Here is a 22,429-nt window from a genome sequence, read left to right as displayed (position 1 = left end):
CTTTCTCTACCCACGCAGACTGGCATCACAGTTCACGCTGCCTGGGCACCTGACCCATACCAAGCACCGTCTGACACACTCTACCTCAATCGACCCATTATCCTCACATCAATACTAGGAGTAGGGCCTATTTTATGCCCACTTTGCAGATAAAAATGAGGCCACACAGTAGCAAGCAGGTGATATGGAATTCCAGTGTGGCCATGTGCCTCCACACCTGACCACACAGGTCTTCCTCTCTTCAAGGACAAAGTGAGTTGAGAACTATAGTCTTTTCTTCCCTAAGTAGAAAACAACAACAACAACAAAAAAAAATAGAGGAAAAAATAGAAAATGAACAGAGGCCCAGGTAGAGACAATTTTAGGAAAATAATGAATTAGCTATGTGGATTAAGCATTGACTATTCACCTGCCTTTTATTGCTTATTGCTTTATTCGTTCCTTTGTATCTTTCCACCCCGAACCATGATCCATGATCACTCATCTGCTGGGTACAGAAGAAGGCTTATGTTTTAATTCCCCTAGTGGACAGAGGGCTCCCTGAAGAAGCACAAGACAGGGAGCATTCCTTCTGCTTTTCCACATCCTCCTTCAAGTCTGGCACGGCGCTTTCTATGAGCTATGCTCAATACTTGCCGCCAGTTGGCAATAAAGAGTACATAAACCAGAGTACCTGGTAAAAGGAGTAGTAAATGAGGAGAAACTAGTCTTTGTGTCATTATGGAAGGTGGAGTGAGGAATTTAGGAGGGATGAGGTAGCTATGTTGGACTTGGATCATTTATAATGCCATTTATACATTTAGAGAGAGAGCTTTGGGGTTTGTTCCCACATTCATTATCTCATGCAGTATTTACTAATTTACAATTATTTCCCTCCCCAAACCTGTAAGGTAGACAGAAAGAAGGCTGTCAGAAGAGAGGTGAGCCTGGAGGGAGCTTTTGACATTTTAAACTTTTTTTTTTAGAATAGTTTTAGAGGTACAGAAAAGTTGTGAAGATAGTACAGAGAGTTTGGCATACCCTTCACCCAGCTTCCCCTGTTTTTAACATCCTATGTTACTGTGATACATTCGTCGTCATGAATAAGAAATAAACATTGGTCCATTAATATTAACTAAACTCCATATTTCATTTGGATTTCACAGGTTTTCCCACTAATGTCCTTCTTCTGTTCCAGGATCCCATATTACATTGAGTGGTCATGTCTCCTGAAATCTAATCTAATCTGTGACAGTTTCTCAGACTTTCCTTATTTTTCATGACCTTGGCACATAGAACGTTCCCCAATTTGGGTCTGTCTGATGTTTCTCTTAGGGTTAGAAGGGAAGACCAGTTGAACTATTATTAATGTTAAGGGCTCTAAAAGTTAACAGGAAATTAAACTGTCCTCTGTTTGCTGACTGAAATGCCTGCTGGCCATTTTTCTTCTATAATGGAGTGTGGCAAATAATGCCATCCCATTTTGTTTTGTTCTTTGCATAACCATTAAGCTATGCCCCACTAACTTGGTCATTTTTCTTTTATGAGAACCTGGTGTTCTTTCATTTGTGGATGGCTAGCACCTCAATCCAACTCCAATTCTTAGCATTCCTAGGAAGAGTGTCATTAGTACTTACCGAGAGCACCACTAAGTAAATAAGCACAGATTCTTGGGAAATAATGTGTGTTCTTCACATTCTGATGTTCAGAATAATCTAGAATTTAAACCATGCTCCAATCCCTCAGCCTTTCTCTAGACCACAATTACTAATTTTTTTGTAATAATATATTACTTGTTTTCAAAAATTGAAACATAATTCATATACCACAAAAGTCATCCAAGCATACAATTCACTGGTTTTTAGTACCTTCACTGGGTTGTACAAATCATCACCACTATTTAATTCCAGAACATTGCCATCACTCCAGAAAGAAACCCCATGCCTATTAGCAGTTCCTGCCCGCTTCTCATCCCCTCCCCACAACTGCTACCCCTGCCTGGCAACCAGTAATCTACTTTTTTATCCCTATTTTGGATATTTCCTACAAATAGAATCATACACTATGTGGGGTTCAAGAACCCTTTTTGGAAGTCAGAAGCTGACCACAGGTTCTTTCTCTGCTCTAACAGTCCTGGTCTCCCCTGTGAAATGGTCCCTCTGAGTGAATGGCAGAGAAAAGTCACAAACAAAGGAAAAAGAAAAGCACTCTAATGCCCCTGCAAAATAATATTTAATGATTCATTATACTAAGTTTATTTATTTTTGTGACACTAGTGGCCACTTCTTGAGACGACCATAAAGATAACACCTTTGTCTGATGTTCTCTTTCGAAATGAGTCCTCTGGATTAGAAAACAATTTTCTTATAAAATTACACATATGCATAACATACAACCCTAAGAAAAGACATCCTGTGACTAGGAAAAGAAATACAAACTTATGTTCACATAAAAACCTGAATGTGAATGTTTATAGTGACTTTATTCATAATTGTCAAAAACTGGGAACAGCCTAAACATCCTTCAGTTCGTGAATGAATAAACAAATTGTGGTATGTTCACATAGGGGAAGGCTACTCAGCAAAAACATGGGAATTTACTACCAATACACACACATCAACATCAGTCAATCTCAAATGCATTAGGCTAAGTGAAGGAAGCCAGACTCAAAAGGCTATATACAGTGTGAATTCATTTACAGGATATTCTGGAAAAGATAGGATTATAGAGATAGAGAACAGATCAGGGATTTCCCAGAGGCTGGCAATGGGGGACAGGACGGCTGCTCGTGGGAATTTTGGAGGATAAAGGAACTGTTCTATATGTTGATTGTGGTCCTGGCTGTGCGACTCTCAGCATTTGACAAAGACTGCAGAACTCTACATCAAAAAGAGTGCAACTTATTGTTTATATATTGTGCCTCAATCTTTTAAGAAGGAAGAATAATAGGCTACCTATAAACAAACGAACGAACGAACGAACCAAACCAAAAATACCTGTGCTGAGAAGGGTGCCACTAAATCTTGGTCCCATAGCTTGTCCTTCAAAGTAATTTTGCAGAAACAGGTATCACCTGGAGAGTGGTTCGTAGCTTCTTTCAGAAAGTGGAAGTGTCTTTTGTGAACAAAACGTATTTTTTTCACATTGTGGCTGGAGTACTGGTGGTCGAATATACTATAATATGGATCATCTCAACTTCCGTGTTTATTTATTACTAGACTTCGACCACAGACTTCTTTTTCTCCTCCCACTTCTTTGCCTGCAGGATGTGCTGTACGGAGTCATGCACTTTGTATTAATATATTAGAAATCTACAAATCTGTTGTGTGCTTGTTACACGGTTGGATATTTATAATCAAAACCTTTACTAGGGTATTGAATGTATTTAGTCTTACTAGAAAATAAACAAAAACAAAACCCTATCCAATATCAGGAGGACATGGGCTTGGAATGGTTTTACCACGGAGAGTCTCCTAATTGGAATACATGTGCAGGCAGCACGGAACAGACGTGAGTTGGAGGATACAAAACCCTTGTCCTCACTGCCATGGCACTGTAACTAAAAAACCTCCATGGAATTGCTAGCCCCTGATGCCTATTCTCCACGTTCCACAGCTAGAGAGATCTCAGACTTTACACGCCTCCTCCAAACCTTTGGATGGCTTCTCATTGTACTTGGAAGAAAATCCAAACTTTTAATAAGTCCCCACATTCCCTGGCCCCTACCAATCACCTGGACATCACATCCTACCACACACCCCTCATACTCCTCGCTTGACCACACTGGACTTTTGGGTCCTTGAATGAGCCAAACTCATCTCTACTTGAAGACCATTGACCCAGACAGATTTGGATCACAGTTCTGCCCCTTCCTAACTAACTACTTAAACTGGCAAATTACTTAGTCCCGTGCCTCAATTTCCTCATTGGTAAATATGAGAAGAAGAATAATACCAATGTCATAGGGTGGTGGTGATATCTGGGAAATTAACATACATGAAGCAATTTAAACAAAGTTGGACACGTATATGTTCAATAAATATTAGCTATTATTATTTCTGGTTCGGGAAGCTCTTGTTTTTTGCACCCTTTGTTCCTATAATCCAGAACTGTTTGCATGCATGAGCATGGCTACTGGGCAAAATATCTTACAGAGAAACTGTGTCCAAACAAGTCAGTTATTTCTTGGTAAACAGAGTGGTTTCAAGTACACTAATAACAGTGTTCTGGTATAACTTTTTCCTTGGGGATAATATTACATATACAGAAAAGTTGTAAAGGTAGTACAGAGATTTTCTGTATACTTTTTACCCAGATTCTACTAACGTTAATAGAACCACAGTATAATTACAGAAACTAAGATATTAATATTGGTTCAGCACCTACCTAGACTACGGTTTTCATTCATACTTCACCACTTTCTCCACTAATGTCTTATTTCTGTTCAAAGAGCCCATCCAGGATACCACATCGTATCTACCACTAATAATATTTTAAATGATGATTTTGTTAAATAATCTGGCCTTTGACTACTAAAATACGTGAATGTAAAGATACAGGGGTATATTTAAATTGCAAACTTATACCATATGTAAGTTGTAAACCTTCCCAAGTTCTCTGTCATCCTCCCTGCCTCATTTTTTTCCTTATCGCTGATTACATCTAACATGCTCTCACATTAGATCAGATCTGAGATTCCATCGATGAAAACGCGTATCATCGTTTTACATACAAAAGAAAAAAATGCCAGCAATTACAATTGCAAAATGCCATCAGTTGTAAGATGTGTCTCAATTTCTGAGATATTAACACATGAAAAAGTGTGTGTCTTAAATCTATAAAACATGGTATGCGTTTTACAGGTTCTATTTATTGTTTATTTGCTTCATTAGAATGATGATTCCACGACAGCAGGATTTTTGTCTGTTTCCCACTCAACATAACTCTGGTCTCTAGCATACAGTGCTCAAAGAATATCTGTTAAATGAACAAATGAATACTAATATAATACCAGCTAATATTTACTGAGCACTTGTGTCAGGCACCATTCCAAGCTCTTTACTTGTATTAACTCCACTGACTGCATTGGATATTTTATCAGAAAAGGAATTTATCCTAAATAAGCGATAACCCAGACAATAATACTTTTCAATATCTAGCCTATCCAGAACATAAAATTAAGCAACTGAAAGAAAAAAAGAGATTATTTAAATATCTTCTTTAACAATGAACTGAAAATTAAAAAATAAAAATTTTATGCATTAACAAATATTTATCAAGCATCTCTCTATTTTTGGCACTTTTGCAAGTTCTAAATACTTTACAAATGTTAACTCCTTGAATTCTCACAACAACAGGAGGCAGGTACTATTACAAGGCACAGAACCCAGGCACAGAAAGGTTAAGGAACTCGCCAAAGGTCACACAGCGACTGAATGGCAGAGTCAAAACTTAGGCCAAGGCAGCCTTCTCTAGCATTAGCATTCTTACCCACCAGGCTATCCTGCCTCATAGCCACTAAAACATCCTACCCTGTGTTCATGGTACTTAAGTGACAGTTAAAAAAATCAATAAGACAATAAAAATCATTAACTTTTGTGACGAAAGTGACCTCCTTAGCCCCTGGTTAATTAGGCCATTCAGTTTGCTGGCCAATTATCAAATGACAAAAGGAAGGCAGAGCCAATCTGCTCTGGTTGGCTATTGTTCTACTGACATTTGTTGAGTGCCCTTGATGTGACAAGCACTGTGATAGGCACTGGGGACAGATAAATAGAAAGACTCGTAGACAGATGATCGCCACCATGGAAGCCTGTAGAAGATTCAGGATGCCCCCAAGAGGAGCAGAGAAGGTTTTGTTGACCCTTGTGTTGAAACTTGCAGGAGGAGTCAGTTTGCCAAGCAGCTGAGCAAAGGAAGGCTGGACTCACTGCCCTGCAAACCTCCTGCCCCCCAGACCCGAGGCCAGGTGGATTCCTTCCCCATTCTTTACAAACTGATTTTCAGTCCCCCAGAACACGAGAGCAGCTCTGGTTCCCTGTCTCTGCCAGAGCAAATATTGAGAAATGTCTGGCTCGATGACTTCAGTGTTGCACCTTATTGCGTGTGCCACAGAACAGATCCATTCCCCCACACCCGGCCGCCCAAATGAGAATCATGTGGCTGAGGCAGAGAAAAGCCCCAGCATATCAGAGTGGGGAACAAAGTAGGGCTGCCGAGGAATGCAGCTAGAGAGAAAAGAACAGAAAGAGAGTGGCCAGAGATTGATCCTGCTAAGTGCACACCAGGGCACAGGGAGTGCAGAGATGGTGATGTAATATTGCCTGACGTCAGATCAATAATCCGTAACTACAAGGCATATGAATGCTAACTGTTCTGGGGTCTCCCAGGAACCCATCTCCTTTCTTAAAAAAATAAGTAAAATAATAGCTACGAGCACACAAACGAAGATACATCAGCATTTTCTCAAGAGATTTTATACATGACCAATCTATCAAAGCGACCAATAAATTTGCTTACAAAAGTTACAGATTTTTACCGCCCTACAGATTTTTTTAACTACGATTAAGTTCTCACTTAATCAGTGAGCCCTAACATGAAAATTATTAACTGCAATGCCTATGTGTCTTGTGAATATACGATCAATGTGTTCTTGGCTTGTGCTTTTGCCAAAGTGTAGACTCTGGGTAAGTGTATATATCTCTAGTTCTTTTTATGTTTGTGCATTTCTGAGGGCAGGGCCCTATTTGTTTAACTTGTTTTATAGAGTTCTAGCTCCATGCACAAGGGAACACTTCATTCAATTTAACCAAGAGGCGATGCTTATTTCCAAGGAGTTAAAAATAAGAGCACATTCATTCACACATCTTAATTTTTGAAAACTCATCAAACAAATATAATTTACAAGTGTCAAATAAATCAGATCACAGCATGCATCCTAACTACTAAAATGACAGGGCGCCTGGGGGGCTCCGTTGGTGAAGCGTCTGCCTTTGCCTCATGTCATGATCCCAGGGTCCTGGGATCGACCTCCATGTCTGGCTCCCCGCTCAGCAGGGAGCCTGCCTCTCCACCCTGTTCATGTTCTCTCACTATCTCTGTCGTGCTGTTTCTCTCTCAAATAAATATTTTTTAAAATAATAATAATAATAATGGCAATTTGGGCAAACTCCTATATTTTGGCTTGTTAGCACTGAATGACAGTTCTCACCTGGGGACAATGACGGGTCAGAAGAAGACTGCAGCACACCAGTAGAGCTTCCAATTGTCCCACTCCATGCATCTTCAAGTCATGTCTATCAATGATTGTTCCCTCTCTTTTAAAACAAAACAAAAAAAAGATTATTTTTTTCATGGTTGTGCTCTCCCTCCTGTGCAAAATATGGGAGGATTCAGGTGCAGAGGTATACAAGAGAAACAAAACTAACACTTACATAGAACTTTTTTTTAAAGATTTAATTATTTATTTTAGAGAGCGAGAGAGTGGGGGGAGGGGCAGAGGGAGAGGGAGAGAGGGAATCCCAAGCACGTTCTGCCCCAACATGGGGCTCCATCTCACAACCCTTAAATCACGACCTGAGCCAAAATCAAGAGTCGGATGCTCAACCGACTGAGCCACCAAGGTGCCCCTACGTAGAACTTATGTGTCGGTCTGAATTCTAGGTGATTCATACGTATTAACTCATTTAATTCTTACAACTACCCTATGAGTTCAGTTCTGTTCTTAGGCTCACTTACAACGGAGAAAAACTTTTCATGTCATTGAAGGAAACTTAGGTCCAGAAAGATTAAATATCTTGCTCAAGTTTACAAATCTATCAGGTGGTTGATCTGGGATTCAAATCCAGATTATTTAAAAATAAAAATCTTAAAAAAAAACTCACTTTATCAGATGTGTTAATGTAGATGTCATGTGCATTTTGGTAACATGACAGTTAATAGAGCCTCCCTCCTGAAAGCTTGGGGACCTCTAATGATACTCAAGCTATTTCTCCAACTTTGTTTGGTGTCATACTGAATCTGCAGATCAACTTGGGAAGAAATGATAATCTGACACTATTGACTCTTCCTATCCATGAACATGAAATCTCTCTCCATTTCTTTGATATTTTTCATCTAAGTTTTGTAGTTTCCCTTATATATATCTTGTACCTATTTTGTAGATTAATGCCTATTTCATTTTTTTTTGCAGTACTAATATAAATGGTATTATGTTTTTTAATTTCAAATTTCACTTGCTCATTGCTGGTATATAGAGGAAAGTGGTTGATAACCATGTCTTAACCCTGTATCTTGAAACCTTCCCATAATTGCTTATTTGTTCCAGGAGCTTTTTGGGTTGATTTTTTTTTTTTCTACGTAAATGATCATGTCATGTTAACAAAGACAGTTTTCTTTCTTTCTTCCACATCTGTATACCTTTTATTTCCTTTCCTTGTCTTATTGCATTAGCTAGAATTCCAAATATGACATTGAAAAGCAGGGATGAGAGGGAACATCCTTGCCTTGTTTCCACTTGTGTGGGAAAGCTTGAGTTTCTCACCATTAAGTATGATGTGAGCTATACATTATTTTAGAGATACTCTTCATCAAGTTGAGAAAGCTCCCCTCTATTCCAGGTTTACCGAGAGTTTTTATCATGAATGGGCGCAGGAGTTTATCAAATTGTTTTTCTGCACCTATGGATATGATCATGTGGCTTTTCTTCATTAACCTGTTGATGTGATAGATTACATTAATTAATTTTCAAATGTTGAACCAGCCTTGCATACCTGAGATAAATCCCATTTGGTCATGGTGTATAATTCTTTTTATACATTATTGGATTCAATTGGCTAATATTTTGTTCAGAATTTCTACATCTGGGTTCATGAGAAATATTGGTCTGTAGTTTGGCAGGTTTTGGTATTAAAGTAATGCTGGACTCACAGAATGGGTTAGGAAGTAGACCCTCTGGCTATATGTTCTGAGAGAGATTATAGAGAACTGATGTACTTTACTTCCTTAAATATTTGGTAGAATTCACCAGTGAACCGATGTGGGCTTGGTACTTTCTGTTTCGGAAGGTTATATACTGTTGAGTCAATGTCTTCAGGAGCTATAGGCCCATTAAGATCATCTATCTCTTATTGTGTGAGTCTTGGCAGATTGTGTCTTTCAAGGAATTGGTCCATTTCACCTAGGTTATCAAATTTGTGAACAGAGATTTGCTCATAGTAGTCCTTTATTACCTTTTTAACATCCATGGAATCTGCAATGATATCCCATCTTGAATTCCTGATAGTAGTCATTTGTGTCATCTTTTTTCTTAATTATGCTGGCCAGAGTTAGATCAATCTTTTCAAAGAACCAGCTTTCAGTTTTGTGGATTTTCTCTATTGCTCTCCTGTTTTATATTTCATTGAATTCTTTTTTAAAAATATTTATTTATTTGAGAGAGAGTAAGTGAGAGAGAGTGAGCATGAGCAGGGAGAGAGGCAGAGGGGGAAAGAGAGAGAAGGAGGCTTCCCACTGAGTAGGGAGCACAACACGGGGTTCGATCCTGGGGCTCCAGGACCATGACCTGAGCCAAAGGCAGATGCTTAACCAACTGGGCCACCCAGGTGCCCCTATTTCATTGATTTCTGCTCTAATTTTTATTATTTCTTTTCTTCTGCTTACTTTAGATTTGCTCTTCCATTCCTAGTTTATTCTAGAGTAGAAATTCAGATAAATGGTTTTAGATTGATCTCTCTTGGTGAATGTTCCATGTGAGCATGAGAGGAACATGCACCCTGCACATTGGTTGGATGAAGTAGTTTACAGATGTCTATTATATTCCTAATCTTCTTCTTTGTACATAAGCATAAATACAATCTCTGTGTGTATATATCCATATGCATACAAACAATAAATACAATTTGCATAAGGTCCCTTGAATATACAGGTATAATTTGCATAGATATAATCTGATGGCATACTCTATGCATCAAATTTGTCACGTATTTTCGTATTTTACCTTAACCTGCATATTCGTGACTTTAATAATCCAAACTATTGACATACACTTGGAAAACTTTACCTCTGCCTGAGTACTATCACTTATGGAAGTGAGGAAAAAGGAAGCCAGAATCACCAAAGAGACTCTAAGCCCTATGGAGAGCATTAATTTCCCCAGATTCTGTGACTTCTCGAGGTCATACTAGGGGGAGCAAACTAGTTTACTAGGGCCGTGGTACAAAGTACCCAAAACTGGGTAGCTTAAACAACAGAAATGTATTGTCTCAGAGTTCCAGAGGCCAGAAGTCCGAAATCAAGGTGTCCACAGGGTTGGTTCCTTCTGAGGGCTAGGTGGGAGAATCTGTTTCATGTGTCTCCCCAGCTCAGGGTGGTTTACTGGCAATCTTTGGCATCCCTTGACTTACAGTGCATCTCCTTGCTCTCTGCCTTCATCTTAATATGTGACTCTCCCTGTGCACCTGCCCATGTCCAAAATTCCCCTTTTAATAAGAATGTGAGTCATATTGGATCAGAGGCCCAACTGACTTCAGCAACTAATTACATCTGCAACGACTCTATTTCCAAATAAAGTCACATTCTGTGGTACTGGGGAGTTAGGACTTCAACATATGAACTTTGAGGGAACATAATTCAACCCAGAACATGGAGCAGATAGGAGTGCTGGTGTGACAAAATGGAAAGATAGAACAGAATTTGGGTTCCAGTCTTAGGCTGTTGACAACCTGTTGACCTTGAGCAAACTGGGCAAATAAGGAAGATCTTATAGATGATACCAAAGCTTCTCTTCTGGTCCTGTTGTTCTCAAAATAGCATTGCCGTGGGAAGACTTAAAACATAAAGTTTTAAATTAGACGTTGGATTTGAAACAAGCCATCATCTCAAAAGAGAGACCTTTTGAGAGGAATGAAGAGGCCTAGTACACAAGGGGCAGGGTCCCTGGGACTGGTTTGCAAGAAGAGTTGCCCTCAACACACATGGTGTCACAGGACCATTGCCTTCAGGTGGTGACCATTTCCAGCCTTTTTGGAGTTGCAACACCCAACATGTTACAGTTGTTTATTTGATTTTGTGACACTGCCCGTTACTCTCCACCTCCCTGCAGCTTCCATCTCCCCCAGCCCCAGCCCAAAGGAACTGCCAAACATGGACTTACTTTTAAAAATTAATTAGGTCTTGCAACTTTTATCATACCCTAAGATAATTTTATCCCCTTTGTCAAGAATATAAATAAAAGCAGATGGCCACTGGGCACAGAAATGGATGGAGGAGAGAATACTTAGGACCACCCAAATGACCATTTTTGGGAGATTACCAATTATTATTTTTTTAATACCACCTTACACTATTTTAAAGCGCTTTCACAATAGCAAGTATATAAATTTGGATGTCAAAGTTACTGGAAAAAAAATATAAAACATTAAAGCTATTTGGAATAAGGGGTTATAGATTTGTGGCGATTTTTTTTATGGGTGATTTTAACTTCTTCTCTGCATTTTTCTCTATTCCAAACATATCTGGTATAGCAAGTGCTGCTAATAATCCAAAATAATCATATTGACTTTATTTATTTATTTTTAAAGATTTTATTTCTTTATTTGACAGAGAGAGAGAGAGCCCAAGCAGGGGGAGCAGCAGAGGCAGAGGGAGAAGCAGGTTCCCCACTGAGCAGGAAGCCCAACATGGGGCTCGATCCCAGGACCCCAGAATCATGACCTGAGCCAAAGGCAGACGCTTAATCAACTGAGCCACTCGGGTGCTCCAATAATATTGACTTCAAAAAATGAAGTTTATTCCTCTAGTGAACAAATGTTTATTGAGCACTTACTATATGCCAGGCATGGTCACAGCAGTGAAAAAACAACACTCCTGTGGGGCTTCCACTTTGGGGAGGGGTGAGTGATATTATTAGGCACAGATCATTTGTTCCTCTGTGTAAAAGTTTACTGTGAGCAGATTTTTGGGAGAAGGTGATATAAGGGGAGGGGGGTAACATGTGCCCCCAAAGAAGGAAATGATGCTGAATGGAGAAGTCAAAAGGTGATGAGCAACACCCTTTGTCTGTGTCCAGATTTTACTGGAAACTGGCTCTTGAAGTCAGAGCTCCACCCTCCCTGGTCCCAGGCTGCCTCTTGTACTCAACTGCCTTCCCAGGGACATTGTGAAACCCGAGCTGGGAATCACCCACACCTGGGTGCTACTGGTCAAGGTGGCGCTAAGAACAGGACAGGGCATTCTGCTGACGTCAGTGTGCAGAAAGCCAAAGGGCCCACACTTATCAGCTGAGACAGGTGCTGTTCCTGGGCAGGCCAGTGGGTTCTCTCTGAGTCACCTCTGAAGGCAACATGCTGGAATTTAGTGAGATGAAAAGATTGAAGGCACCTGTTTTTGGTCATTGCACATGTGTTATTACTGATGTCCTAAGATTCCGAGAACTGCTAGTGTTTGCTAGCTCCCCACAGACTTTTTCACTGAACACTACAGTGGGAACAAGGATGCTCAGAGGGCCCAGGGCACTACCAAGTGCACGAAGCCCTAGAGCGGCCCAGAACAGAGACAGATAATTACCCAGGACTTTGGTTTGCTAGGGCCCTGTTTCAGTCATGGACCACCAGAATGGCCCTTCGAGAGAACAAAGTGGTAAGACACATCAAGATACAAAAATATCCATATTCCCTGACCCCAGAAATCCCACTCCCAAGAATTTATCCTAAAAAAGTAAATTATTTCATCACTAGCTATAATATTGTAACACTGAAAACATCCTAAGTGCCACGATTGGGGAACAGCTAAATAAACTGAGATAACATCAGTCATTTAATGAATGCACAGTATAATAACTAGTAAATCACAACTGTAAAGGTATATATCCCATCATAGAAAAGTGTCTGTATTAGTTTGCTAGTGCTGCTATAACAAAGTGCCCCAAACTGGGTGGTTTAAACAACAGAAATGTATTGTCTCACATTTCTGGAAGCTAGAAGTCCAAGATCACAGTGTTAGTAGGATTGGCTCCTTCTAAGGGCTGTGAGGGAAGAGTCTGCTCCAGGCTCCTCTCCTGGGCTTGCCAATGGCTGTCCTCTCCCTGTCTCTTCACACTGTCTTCCCTCTATACATGTCTATCTCTGTCTTCAAATGTCGCTTTTTTTATAAGGACACCAGTCATATTGGATTAGGGGCCCACTCTAATGACATCATTTAACTTGATTACCTCTGTAAAGACTTCATCTCCAAATAAGGTCACAGTCTGAGGTACCAGACGTTAGGACTTCCATATATCTTTTTTATTCCTCCCCGGAAAGATCTAACAGTGTTTTAGGACATAATGCTAAGAAAATGGTAACAACAGCAAACTCTCACTTGGCATTTTCTATGTCTCAGGTTGTTATAAACTCATTCAATCCTTACAACACTCTTATGAGGTATTAGTACCCTCATGTTGCAAATAAGGAAACTGAGGCTTAGCAACATTATTTTCTCAAGGTCACATAGCTAGTAAGTGGTGGAATCAGGCTTTGAACCCAGGCAATTTGGCTCCACAGACCAAACACTTAATCTCCTCATCATACTGTGAAATGGTATGTGTTATATTTACAACAGTATTAAAATATGTAAATATATATATATAACAAAGTTTTAATAGAATATGCAAAAATGAAAGTAGTTTGTAATTATGAGAGAGATTGTTTTTTAAGATGTTACATTACTTTTACAATTAATACATACACAAGCATTTACAGACTTTTCCTTAAAACAAAGAACGCTTTGAAAATGTTTCCGCAATCTGAGAAAATTCTTAAGGATACCATACATCAAAAGATTAGTGATGGGGCACCTGGGTGGCTCGGTCAGTTGAGCATCTGCCCTTGGTTCAGGTTGTGATCCCAGGGTCCTGGGATCAAGCCCTGCATCAGGCTCCCTGTTCGGCGGGGAACCTGCTTCTCCCTCTGCCTGCCACTCCCCCTGCTTGTGCTCCCTCTCTCTCTCAAATAAATAAATAAAATCTTTAAAAAAAAAAGACTAGTGATAACAACCATCGGGGATAGTCAGCCTTCACAATGGCCCTAGTGATCCTTCTCTTCTGGTGGTCATGCCTTCGCATGGTCCTTCCACATGCAATAAGGGCTGATCTGCGTGACTGAAGATTCCACTGACGAGGTAATAGCATGTGACTTCCAAGGCAGAGGTAAAAAAAAAAAACACAAAAAAAAACATTGTAGCTTCCACTTTGGTCTCTTGGATCTCTTGCTCTGGGAAAAGCCAGCTGCCATGTCTTGATACCCAAGCAGTCCTATGGACAGCCCCACTGAAGAGGAACTGAGGACTCCCCCAACAGCGGCAGCAGAGTTAACCTCTCCACGATGTGAGTGGATAACCTTTGGAGCAGACCCCCGGCACCATCAAAGCCTAGATAACTGTAGCCCGAACCAAACTCTTGGGTGTAACCTCAAGGGAGACTCACAAACCACCCAGCGAAAGCACTCCTGAATCTCTGTCCCACAGTGCCCCCCTCCAAGATGTCCACATCCTACTCCCTGGAAACTGTGACTATGTCGCCTCATGTAGCAAAAACAACTTTGCAGATAGGATTACGAATCTTAAAATAGGGAAATTATCCTGGGTTATCTGGGTGGGCCTAGTCCCTGGAGCCTGAACTCTATCCTGCCTGGGCTCTAAACCTCTTTTTTTTTTTTTTTTTGGCGAAGGGGGGGTAGGGTGGAGTTCTAAACCTTTCGCAACCTTTTGAAATGGTGGCTACTGTAGGACGGGTGATTCTTAATTATGCAGGCGGACAGCTTACACCTACATCCCCTAGTCTCTGAGGACTTAGCCTGCCCTTGATAATTTCCTTTCCTCTAGAGAAATGGGTGCTTGTGGATGACGTATGGAAACTATTTTTTGTTCTATATTGTAGCGTATTAAAAAAAATTATTCAACACTTGGAAATGAGGCAAGAGATAACTGTGTGTCTTCAATGTTCTAAGAAGCATTGTGGGGCAGGCCCACCCCAAAAGTACTGATTCTCTAAGGGTAGTGTCCTTTTGTTTGACTTATCACTGGCTCTTGATCTGGGCTCAGGTTCTGTAAACCTGGATGCTCTTTCCAATTGGTCGATTGCAAATGCTCTTTGGAAACGAAAGATTGAAGGGATTTCTTGTCTAGGAGAAAGAATAACTTCAAAGTTTATAGCTTATGGTCCGGTAGGTTGGTGGACCAACTGTTCCCATTTGCCCGGGGATGGAGGGACTTCCCAGGACAAAGAACTTTTAGTGCTAAAACCAGGACTGTCCTGGGCAAACCGGGGCTATTGCTTATCTGACCTGCAAGACATTAGCCAGTTTGCGAGCTGACGTGACCATCTTCTTTTGGTGTGTTGTCTATCATTGGCTGGAAATACTTTGGTCTCTCCCATAGACCTCTGAACCAGTTTTCTCATACTGCTGTTCTGTCATTAGTAATAAACAATCCAAACAAACAAAGAAAGCTAAATAAATTTAAAAAGGGCTAAATAAATCTTTGGCACACACTTCATAATTTGTGTAAGAGTCATGCTCGTTAGGGGCGCCTGGCTGGCTCCATCAGTGGAGCCTGCAACTCTTGATCTCAGGGATACAGGTTCAAGCCCCACCCAGGGTGTAGAGATTACTTAAAAATAAAACGTAAGGGTGATCTCTCTCGTTCTCTCTCAAATAATCTTTTAAAAATTAAATAAATAAAGTAAAGATTAAACTTAAAAAAAAGTTATTTATTTTTCTTAAAGATTTTATTTATTTGACAGAGAGAGAGACAGCCAGCGAGAGAGGGAACACAAGCAGGGGGAGTGGGAGAGGAAGAAGCAGACTTCCCGCTGAGCAGGGAGCCCGATGCGGGGCTCAATCCCAGGACTCTGGGATCACGCCCTGAGCCGAAGGCAGATGCTTAACGACTGAGCCACCCAGGTGCCCCAAAGTTATGGTTTTTAACCATTTTAAACGAGCACTTCGAGAAGAGAAGAGGTTTCTTTGGTGAGGGGACGTGGAGTGATACTGCCAGAGGAGCAGGCTCTGGGGAGGCTGCTGGAGAGGCTGTTTCTCTTTTTCAACCCTTTATGAATCCCCTCTCTCTGAAGCCTACAGATATGCTTAAGTCTCTTCCTTCTAGAAAAATAGTCTCCCCTTCCTCCCTGCAATGGTCCTGCCTCCTACTCTTCTCACCCAAGGGTATGGTCTGGCTCCTTCCTAGCAAGGAGGAATCATCATCCTCTCATGTATCTAGTTAAGGTCACGTTTACAGTCCAGACAACTGATAGTTTCCAATCTTGGATTAATTACTTCTCTGTAATAAAAAGTGTAGTAAAAAAATTATAGCACTAATATCTGATAGTCATTGGGACCTGATGTTCTTTGAGTGTTTGTTTTTCGCTGAGCATTCGACATTCCCCATGCTCTCGGCCACCTGGCCATTTACAGATCACCGCTCCTTCTTGGTCAATGGAACTAAATACCTCCTTACTATCCCTCAAGTCCACGCCTTGTCGCCCCCAGTGCCAAGGCCTCAACTTGAGCCAGGTCTCCTTCCAAAACATTCTGCAATGTTATTTCTATCGTTTCCAGGATTAAAAGCCATCTCTGGTGGCTCTGCATGACCTGTAGTCATAAACCTAGCACGCACCCCAATATACAAATATGACTGACCCTTGAACATGGGTCTGAACTGTGCAGGTCCACTTACATGTGGACTTTTTCAATAAATACAGTACCTTACTGCAAATGTATTTTCTCTTCCTTATGACTTCCTTAATAACAGTTTCTTTTCTCTAGCTTACTTTACTGTAAGAATACAGAATGCAATATGCATAACAAACAAAACATGAGTTGACCCTTATGTTACCATTAAGGCTTCCAGTCAACAGTAGGCTGTTAGTAGTTAAGTGCTGGGGGAGTCAAAAGTTATATGCAGATTTTCAACTGGGCAGGGGCTTGGTATTCCTAACCCCCACATCACTCAAGGGCCAACTGTATTTATTTGTAAATTTATTTGTTTATTTATAAATTTATTTATTTTTAAGTCTATTAATTTATATTTTTATAAATTTATGTATAAACTTATTTATAAATTATATATGTACACCACTGTACTAACATGTTACTTATATTATAAACCAGGTAGAGAAAGAAATGCCCAGAAAGATAACACGTACACATTTAAGTGCGAATGTTTTCCTACCCTGCAGCAGAGGGTGTATGCCCTTGCTTGGAGCCCACAGACCCGCAGCAGGAAGTCCAAGTCCATATGGCTGACTTTCAAGGCTGGTCATGATCTGCTCCCTGCCCATCTCTGTCTCTCTTCCCTTTACTTCCTCCCTTGTTCTTAGTGCTGGTCCAAGAGGAAGGACTGGAATCTGAAGCTTCCCAAACCTGCCTGCTTTCTATTTGCTGCCCCCACTTTGTTTGGAATGCTGTCCCCTGCCTTTGCTCCCCAAGCCCCAAATCCTTTTGTCTTATTTATTCCTAAAAGCACTCCTTCCTCTGGGAAGCTGTTTTTTGGTTGCTTCTGCCTCCCTCCTTACCCCATGTACACCCATGCACAGCTTTTCCTTTGCAATAGCATACAGTATTTCCCTCTGCCTCTTAGAGCTGTGCGCCTTCAAAGACAGTCCCGGGGCACCTGGGTGGCTCTGCCGGTTAAAGGACCAACTCTTGATTTCAGCTCAGGTCATGGTCTCAGGGTGGTGAGATCAAGCCCTGGGCAGGGCTCCACGCTCAGTGGGCGGGTCTGCTTGGAATTCTTTCCCTCTGCCCTTCTCCCTGCTCGAGAGCGCTCTCTCTCTCTCACTCTCTCAAATAAAAAAATAAATCTTAGAAAAGAAAAGGTCTCCCTTAGGAGTCCACAGTGCCTGATAAACAGTAACAGTGACAGTAATAACAGCTAATCCTTTTATAGTATTAATATAACCAACCACTGCTTCAAAGTGTTTTACACATATTTACTTGATTTAGTCCTAGGAGATGCGTACAATCATCCCTATTCTGCAAACAAGGACACTTGGGCATAGAGAAGTTGAGGAACTTCCTAAAGTCACTTACATACTATGCAAAGTTCAGGGAACATTAAAGTGAGCCGAACTGTGTGCTTCACACAGTGATGAAAGAAACAGTCACCCAGGCCCAGGTGAGGGGTGGGGGGGAACCGCTCTGGCTGAGAAGAGGAGATGGCGCAGATGCCTCAGCCTGAGCCTGTGCTGCCCCCTGCTGGCCAGCTCTGCCCTTGCTGCAGACTTAACCTGGTCACAAGTCCCCTCTACCACCTGAGCTTAAGCCTGGAGTCTGGCGACCAGCACAGGATATGCTCAGAGGAAGAGGGAGCCAGGAGATCATGCAGGGAATATGCAGGTATTACACTTTGATCTACACACCTGAAGGACTGTGTCCCTGACAGGGATGGCTGGATGAAACCACTCAGAGTTAAGAACAGAACTGGGAAAGTAAACCCTCTGCCCCCAAAAGCCAGAATGTACCCAAAACCAACAGAAATGTTTATTTTTTAAGAAAAAAAAATTAGGTGAGTATTTGGATTAGTCTCACAGTAGGCTCTCCTTTGGGATGGAAAATTGAGTGCTAATTTATATTAATAGATTAGTTCTCAAACAGGATGCCTCACAGAACTATTAGAAAATGCAGATGCACAGGCTTTACTGGGCCTGCTAAGTCCGAAGAGGCAGTGTATACTATTTCTCCTCAGGGCTTGCCTCTCGCTACGTTTTCCCAAACCCACAAATCTCTAAGATGGTTTGGCATCCCACTTTCCCAGTTTAAGTGACAGCAATGCCCTTCCATTTGGGCTTCCGCAGAAAACTACATTATTTTACAACTCTAAATTGTAATCGATGGCCATGCAAAAAAAAAAAAAAAAAAGTTTTGCCTATAGACATGCAATTTCTATCTTGTCTGGTAAAGGTTCAACTGATTTTCCTCTCCCTCGTTGCAAGCAATCAGTTTTGTCTCCTTTGTATACTCATGTCATTATTCCTGACATGTCCTGGGTATATTCTTCAGATTTTCTTTTGAACCAGCTATAACACCTGCCTGATTCCCTCAGTGATTACTGAGTTCAATAAAATGTTTAGCATGTGTCCGTTTTATAGCTTAAAGAGAGTGGTGAGCTTACCTTTTCGGAAAATTTCTCCTTAACACACCAATGGCATCTGCTACTGGTGTTCCTTGCTTTGGTTGAACATTCGGGGGTTTCCTCAGAAAAGGGCTCCTGCCTTTTAACCTTCTACCATATGTGTAATGTCTGTTCAAGAGTTCCTGGAAGAAGGTGGAATAACCAGATTTTACACTTCTAACCAAGGCAACAGAGAGGTCGGAGCATTGGTTCCTAATCTTTTCTACAAAAATGATAACAACATACACTAAACTAAAATTAGATAAATCCATCAAATTTTCACTGGGCTCTAACTCAGCTACCTTATTTACTCCTCCCTTACTTGTGTAGTTGATTGATTCATCAAAAATTAAACATATTTGAAAACTGTTTTATTTTTAATGCATCTTATGCCATCTCGTACCTTATGCAAGATGTGATGGAAGATATAAGATCCCTGTCATCCTTCTCAGAACACAGATTCATCTACAAAAACGAATGTTATTTATCCAACGGTTAGTTATCGAGCTCCTTCTATGTGTTATGCATGATGGCAAAAACATCAACCAGGGAGTTGACAGGCTAGAGAGAGAGAGAGACAATATAAATAAATGTAAATTTTTCAAATATTGGGACCAACAGATAAATTGCATGTTTTGAACCAAAACTGCAATAAATTTTGCAATTCAAAAAATTTCCCTACTCAGAAAAAGGAGGGGCCAAGATGAGCTAGAGTCATGGAAGGTACAATAGTTATCTTTTGCTGAGTAACAAATCCAATCCCCACCCCCCACTCCCCACCCCTGCCAATTTAGAGGCATAAGACAACCATTTACTATGCTCATGGATTCTGTGGGTCAGGAATTTGGAAAGGCCCAGTGGAGATGGCTTGTCTCTCCTTCACAAGAGTGAAGGATTTCCTTCCTGAGCAGGAAATCCAAAGGCTGGAGGTGATTCAAAGGCTAGGGTTGGAATCACTGAGCGTTCATTCACCAACCTCTGGCAGCTGACATCGGCTGTGAGCTGGGACCTCAACTGGGGCTAACAGCCAGAACACCCACACGTGGCTTTTTCATGTAGCCTGGGATTCCTCACATTACTGTGACTGGGGTCCAAGAGGGAGCATTCTCAGAGAGCCAGCGGGAAGCTGCATGGTCTTTTATGACAGGCCCTAGAAGCCATTTTGTAACCACATTCTATTCAGGGCTAGCTTCACAGGATATGACCTCTGCAGTCACCCAGGACCCCACGCTTAGAACAGCCCTATACTTGGTTTAACACTCTGCTGTCACCATCTTGAATTCCTAATATTTACACAAAGGACCCCACATTTTTATTTTGCACTGGGCCCCATAATTTAAAAAATTATGTAGCCAGCCCTGAATCTTTTTGTCCAGGCAATCCTAAAGGCCTGCCCAGGCTTCCAGCATAGGGACAGAGACTCTCCATCTTGATGGGGCAGTGGCAAGGATCTGGAAGAGTATGTAGGACTGGAAATATTGTTGTGACCTTTTTTAGAAAAGCCAATCTGCCATAAACCATTTGTGGAGAAGTTAAGGCATTACCTGGACTTTGGAAAGACTTTCCTTCACAGCCTCCCACAAAATATATCCAGGTCCTCCTTGTTCCACAAAGCATCCTAAAGAGACTAAAAAAGCAATATGTATCTGTCCATCTTTCCGTGCAGCAAATCCTGACTGAGCGCAGAATGGGGAGCATTTACAGATGACTCTCAGAGACCCTGCCCTCCGTGGACTCGGTGTTCAGAGTGAAGGGGTCTGTGAAGGGAGAAGAGAAGAGAAAGCAAAGGGTGAAGCACTGTTAAAAAAGAGAAAACAATGGGGCGCCTGGTTGGCTCAGTCAGTTAAGTGTCTGCCTTCAGCTCAGGTCATGATCCCAGAGTCCTGGGATCAAGACCTGTGTCGGGCTTCCTGCTCAGTGGGAAGCCTGCTTCTCCCTCTCCCTCTGCAGCTCTCTCTGCTTGTGTGCACGCACTCTCTCTCTCTCTGTCAAATAAATAAATAAAATCTTAAATTAAAAAAATAAAATCTTATATTAAAAAAAAAAAGGAGTCATTTGTCCCCCCACCCCCAACAGCAAACCAATAAGTAGTGGATCAAGGTAGATACAAAACGAAACAAAATCAAGGGAAACAAAAAGGTGAGGTGGTAAGGGCATTGGTCTATTCAAAAAGAGGGTTCCAGGGGCCCAGAGGGAAGGCCTGAGAGAGGCAGCACTTTGCCACCTCACTAGCCATCCTGTGTCTACTTGTTCGCCAGGCCTCCTGGATGGTCACAGCTGTCCCAGGCTCAGAACAGGGTGCTGCTCACATAAATATTTGTTGGAAGCCCTAGGATTTGGCCCACAGTGCTTCTGCAGGATGACGTCTGGCAGGCAGACCTGGTGTTTTCACCCTCCTGGGTTTCCTCCTACCTCCCTCACCACGTCTTAATCCTTTCAGAGTTAGCTCTAAAGGTTAGCTTTCTCTGGGGCTCTGCCCAAGGTATTCCTCGGCATTCTAACTTCTTCCCTCCTTAGGTGAGTACCTTTATTCCCACAGAGCAACATCGTGCCCCGCCCCGACTCATTCATCTATCCCTTTGCAACTGGATGTCTACACTTGGATAAATCATAGCCACCTCAAATTTAGCATGTCCAAAATGGAACTCTCCACTTTTCCCCACACCCCGTTTCCTCCAGTCTTCCCACTTCAGTAAGTGGTTGCCTCCACCACCCTCACTCCCTCACACCCAATCCATCCATTAAGTTCTTCCTCCAACCACAACCCGGATCCACCCACTTATCACCAACAACTGAGCCACTATCTCCCCTTACTCAGGTTGCTTTGGCAACTTCCTAATTTATCTCCTGCCTCTACCCTTGGCTCCTTGTCATTCACCCTCTACACAAAAGCCAGAGTGGTTTTTTCAAACCATGAATCAGGGGTGCCTGGGTGGCTCAGTCAGTTAACTGTCGACTCTTGATTTTGGCTCAGGTCATGATCTCAGGGTCATGAGATCAAGCCCTTCCGGGCTTCATGCTGGGTGTGAAGCCTGCTTAAGATTCTCTCCCTCTCCCTCTGCACCTCCCCTGCCCCCCCCCAAATAAATAAATAATAAAACCGTAAATCAGAGCAACTCGCTCTCTTGCTCAAAACCCTTCAATGGTTTCCCACTACTTTCAGAATGAAAACAACTCTTCACTGTGGAGATCCTACACCACCTGCCTGCTCCACCTCTCAGCCTCATCCCATCCCCACTCATTCCCCTGAAACTTTTTGTCTCAGCTTTCTGCATTACCTAGCTTCTCTTTCAGGAACATTCTCTCA

General features: G+C 41.6%; 1 long non-coding RNA gene across 2 annotated transcripts in view; it reads right to left on the bottom strand.

The window, feature by feature from the left end:
• Positions 1–22,429, bottom strand: part of LOC148108237 (uncharacterized) — a 33,040-nt gene that overhangs the window by 9,669 nt on the left and 942 nt on the right. The window contains exons 2-6 of one of the 2 annotated variants that reach the window (XR_015728060.1): positions 20,667–20,879; positions 19,526–19,683; positions 19,123–19,265; positions 7,190–7,295; positions 2,976–3,250 (exon numbers count right to left, since the gene is read on the bottom strand). This is a non-coding gene — a long non-coding RNA (uncharacterized LOC148108237). The remainder of the gene's footprint in view (positions 1–2,975; positions 3,251–7,189; positions 7,296–19,122; positions 19,266–19,525; positions 19,684–20,666; positions 20,880–22,429) is intronic. The other variant, XR_015728061.1, reaches the window with a different exon arrangement.

Source organism: Ursus americanus, chromosome 21 (assembly GCF_024610735.1).
Source record: "Ursus americanus isolate L20-20 chromosome 21, mUrsAme1.1.p, whole genome shotgun sequence".
Lineage (NCBI taxonomy): Eukaryota > Metazoa > Chordata > Mammalia > Carnivora > Ursidae > Ursus > Ursus americanus.
Note: the sequence above shows the minus strand (reverse complement) of the source record. Positions and strands in the feature narration are given on the sequence as shown.